Consider the following 4,526-nt stretch of genomic DNA (forward strand, 5'->3'; position numbering starts at 1 on the left):
GAAGCCCAGACCCGAAGCAGCAAGGCCCGCAGAGGGTGATACGAAGCAGGGGGCCTGGGCCAGAGCGCCCCTCCCGGGTGGGGGTTGGGGGTGGGGGGTGGGGGGTGAAGAAGGCCGCCGGACCTCAGGTGCAGCGTGACAATGACAGTTCATCGCAGGGATCGTATCTGGAAATCTGGCAAGAAAGTAGCTCTTCAAGGTCCCCGTAAAGAGACAGGAACCAGGCGGGAGGTGGCTGTCAATTGGCCGGCGCGGTTCCCGTCTCGCTGTGTGTGCACCTGTGCCCGTGAAACCCCGGGACAGCCATGCCCATGGTCCACGAGTCACTCACGCCCGTGGAGCTGGTGCCTGGCCTCTGCCAGCGTCACCGCCCCGCCTGCGGGAGCACCGTGCGCCCTTCTGGGAAGCTGGGAGAACCGAACCAGGAGCGTGTGAGGGCCTGGCCGCCGACGCTCACCCCCGGAGGCCACTGCCAAGCCCTCCCTCAGCCTCTCAGCCTCGCTCTGCCCGGGTCCTGGAGCTGCTGTCGCTGGGTGCTGAGCATGGCCCCCCGCCTGGGGCACAGAGAGCCCGCCCACGTCACACAGTGTGCCCGCACATGCGGGGCCCGGGCCACGCCCTTCCTGTTCGCCCGTTAGCACGCGGCTCGATTTTAACCGACGGGACTTCCACTTTGCCCGATCGGTGCCCTCCCAGGAGAGCCACCCGAGAGGGGACACCTGCAGGAGTGGCCAGGAAAAGGGCTCTGGCCCTGGTAGACGCCTGGGTGGGAGAGCGGAGGCCTCTGGAGGGAGACGCTGCTGTAAACGCTCGCCGGGCGGGGGGACGTGGGCGACGATGTGCCCACTTTTCTCTAAGCTCCTTCCGATCGCTGCAGCCTGAAACCGGGCTCCCCCCCACCCGACCTCCCCGCAGCAGCAGCGCCGTCATCTGTTTTAATTAAATAAATTGGAAAAACAAACCAGGCTGGGAAGTGACTCAGGCGGCGTGCGCTGCATAGTGATGGCGCCGTCAGCACAGGAGGCTCGGGACGCCTGCGACCGACAGGCAGCACTTTATTAAACGGAATAAATAAACCCGGGCAACGGCACAGGCTTCAGAGGGGCCACTGGGACCGCCCGGCTCAGCCACTTTGCTTTACTCAAATGTTTCTGCCGAATCAAAACCTGTTCCCATTGGAACTGACTGATTGTTATTAATATCATTGAAGTTGTAGGCAGGCAGCCCTCAAAGCAGTGGTTCTCAACCTTGGCTGCACAGTAGAATCACCTGGGAATCTTTTTAAAATCCTGATTTCTGGGCCTCATCCTCCGGAAATTCTGTTTCTTTGTTACTCATGTTGTGGCCTCACCCCATCACAAAGAAACAGAATTTCCGGAGGACGAGGCCCAGAAATCAGGATTTTAAAGATTCCCAGGTGATTCTAATGTGCAGCCAAGGTTGAGAACCACTGTTGTAGAGGCTCTGCAAAGACCTCCCTCAGCCCGGCTCTGCCCTCCCGGGGCCGCACGTGGCTCCTGCGGTCCGAGGGGCGGGTCGTGCAGCAGCCGCGAGGGAGGCCGGGCCTGGCCGTCCTGCGCCTCACCCAGCAGCAGGTCCCCTGAACACGGGGACAGGGCTGTGCCCTCGACAGCCTGCGCCCAGCCCAGCCCCCCTTTTGTCTGTGAGTCTGACTGGCCCACAGCCGGCTCCCAGATGCAGCTGAGAGCTGAGTGGCCCGGCCCACAGTACAGTGGGGCCTTGACTTACGAGTGTCCCGACTAACGAGTTTTTTGAGATACCAGCTGTCTCTCGGCCGATTTTTTCCATTGAGTTGATAGAGTAATTTGAAGCTCCTTAACGAGCTCCTTAACGAGCTCGGCCTCGGAACGAATTAAACTCATAAGTCAAGGCCCCCCTGTATTCCCTGTCTGGCCCCTCATGGGGGAAGCTGCTGGCCCGCGTGAGAACAGGAGCCTAGGCCTGAGGGACGGGGGAGAGACCATGGGGAGAGAGGGGCAGAGAAACGCGGTGAGGGCAGAGAGAAAGAGGGCCAAAGCTACAGACAGGCAGACATGAACAGAGAACAGAGAGGAAACGGGGAAGGAGGGAAGAAGACCACTAGGGAAGGAGAAAAGAAAAGGCGGAGGTGGGAGCGCGAGAAAAGCTGGTGTCCCCACCTCCGTTAGCACAACTGGAGCTCCCGCGGGGCCAGTGACAATCCCTCCCCCGGAGGCCCTGGGCCCTGCCTTTCGGACAATGACGTGCCAGGCGTGGGAGGGAGCCGTGGCGGCGCGTCTCCCTGCAGCCCCGCGCGAGTGCACAGATGTTCGCATGCGGGCACGAGTGACGGATGAGCTGGCTGGAAGGCACTATGGCACCACTAGCAAATGAGTCTGTGCCGTTACATGACTTTACTTGTCAATACCCGATGCCCAGCTAATGGGCTGCTTGCAGCGCCGAGAGCGCTCAGCTCTCCGGGTGGGGGCCGTGCTCCGAGGCTGGCACGCAGCTCTGCCTACTGACCAGGAAGAGGACAGGCCCTCCTGGGGCCTGGAGGGCTTTAGTCCAGCGTGTGGCTGAGCGACCTGGGGGTGAGGACAAAGCCGGGACACCTCCCAGCCTGTTCCTTCCTCGGGGCTGCAGGGCTGGGTGGGACTGGGCGACCTGTGCAAGGGTCCGTCTGCCCCAGGAGCTGCAGGCACTCCAGGGCGCTCTGCCCACTAAGGGGCCCCGGGGAGCAGGAAGGCAGAGCCCAGCCTGGTGATGGGGGCGGCACCCAGGGCCTGGGGAGGAAGGTTCAGGGTTGCCGCTGGAGCATGGCCGCCCCCCCTGACACTGGTGCTCCAGGGACAGCCTGCGCCCGCCAAGTTGGAGGCCTGGCCTCAGTCCCCTCAACTGCAAAGAGACAGCAGCCCCGCCCGGGGGCAGAGGCACACGGCCGAGGGTCAGCCCCTGTGGGCCGAGGGTCAGCGGGGCCTCCCTAGGCGTCTGTGTGCTGTGAGGGGCTGGCCCTGGCCTGGAGGCTGCAGGGCCGTGTGAGGCCGCCCCGGTGCTCAGGCTGCTGGATGCACAGGGATGAGGGAGCACTTCCCGTGCCCCTTCTCCTCGAGAGGAGGCTGCCCTGCTCTGGCTGCCACCGGCCGGGTCCTCTGACTCCACCCTGGGTCCTAACCTGGCCAGCAGCCCTGACAGCAGCGCCCCCTGTGGTGGCAGCCAGCACGGCCTGGACTGGGGTCCTGGGTGTTGCAGGAGCAGGGGACCCTGCGGACCCTGCAGGGGGTATCGCCACCCAGCCTACCAGACCCGCCTGGCCCCCCACCCCCTGCAGCTTCTCCCCAGGGGAGCACTCGGCACCGGGCAGATCAGCCACCGCCCACCAGGGGCCGTGCAGGTCCCACTGGTCCTCGTTGGCTGGGAGCAGCCGGGGACTCCTGCTCGCGGCCTGTGCACACGGGCCTGGTGCAGTCAGGTCAGCGGAGACTGGGGGGAGATGGAGGGGCAGCAGCAGGAGGGCCAGGGGAGAGGAGGGGAGGAGAGGGAGGGTACAGGGCAGGGGAGGGGAGAGGGGATGAGACCCTCCCAGCCCAGGTCCCAGAGAGCCTTGGAGAGGAGAGCAGGTCCTGGCACGCGCAGGAGGAAGAGCCCCATCCTGTCCTGTCCGGCCCCTTCCTTTCCAGGCGCTCCCTGGGCACACCCCGTCCCACCCTGGCCAAGAGAGAGCAGGGTGGGCGGCTCTGTCTTCTGCCCCCTGGTGGGGGCCTGGAGGTGTGCAGCTGCCAGCAGGAGTGGTCTGACGCCACCACCTCTATTCCCTCAGGGGGTGCAGCACCATTTGCAACACCTGGAGGCGGTCAGCCTCTCCTCACAGTGGGCTGACCCGCCAAAGGCCAGGAGACAGTGCCCACTGGCCCCGCCCAGGAGTGCCCGGCTCCCACCGCGTGCCCTGGGCCTCCCAGACGGCAGCTCAGGCTTGGGGGCGCTGTGGAAGGGGGTCTGCTGTGCAGAATCGGGTCCAGAGGGGGCTGTACGGGGAAGGACCCAACGGCCAGAAATACACCGCCCTGCCCCGCAGGCCCCAGAGGCCCAGAGCCATGGCCCTCGCTGCCCGGCCGTGAGCGCCCTTGCTGGGGGGGCGCCGACCAGCGTCCAGAGCGCGGAGGCTGTTCTGGGGTGACCCTGCCTCAGGGAGGGAGGGCTCTAGGGAGCAGGAGCTGGGGGCCGGGATCTCCATCACAACAAGACCGGGGGCAGTGGGCCTGGGTGGAGGGGAGGAGCCAGCGAAGGGCCGGCCTGCCTGGGGAGGCCCATCAGCACGTGTCCAGAGGAAGGGGGAGTGACAGGGCCCGGTGTGGACAGCGCGTGCACTCCTGTGGCCGTGGCCGAGCAGGGCGGAGCACGGCAGGCGTGGTGGTGGAGCCAGCGAGCCTGGGACCCCCTCCCCGGGTTCTCCCTCCAGGAGGCGGAGGGTGGTGCCCGATGCTGACATGCTGACCATGGCAGTCGGGGACTTGGCTGCCAGCAACAGGCTGAGTGTCCGTGAGTGG

General features: G+C 65.4%; 1 protein-coding gene across 1 annotated transcript in view; it reads right to left on the reverse strand.

Annotated features, from left to right (window-relative positions):
• The window catches only part of MAD1L1 (mitotic arrest deficient 1 like 1), a gene marked incomplete at its 3' end in the record, with an annotated part of 117,506 nt that overhangs the window by 19,233 nt on the left and 93,747 nt on the right, over positions 1–4,526 (reverse strand). The window lies entirely within an intron of this gene.

This window comes from Myotis lucifugus, unplaced genomic scaffold (genome assembly GCF_000147115.1).
Source record: "Myotis lucifugus unplaced genomic scaffold, Myoluc2.0 scaffold_974, whole genome shotgun sequence".
NCBI lineage: Eukaryota > Metazoa > Chordata > Mammalia > Chiroptera > Vespertilionidae > Myotis > Myotis lucifugus.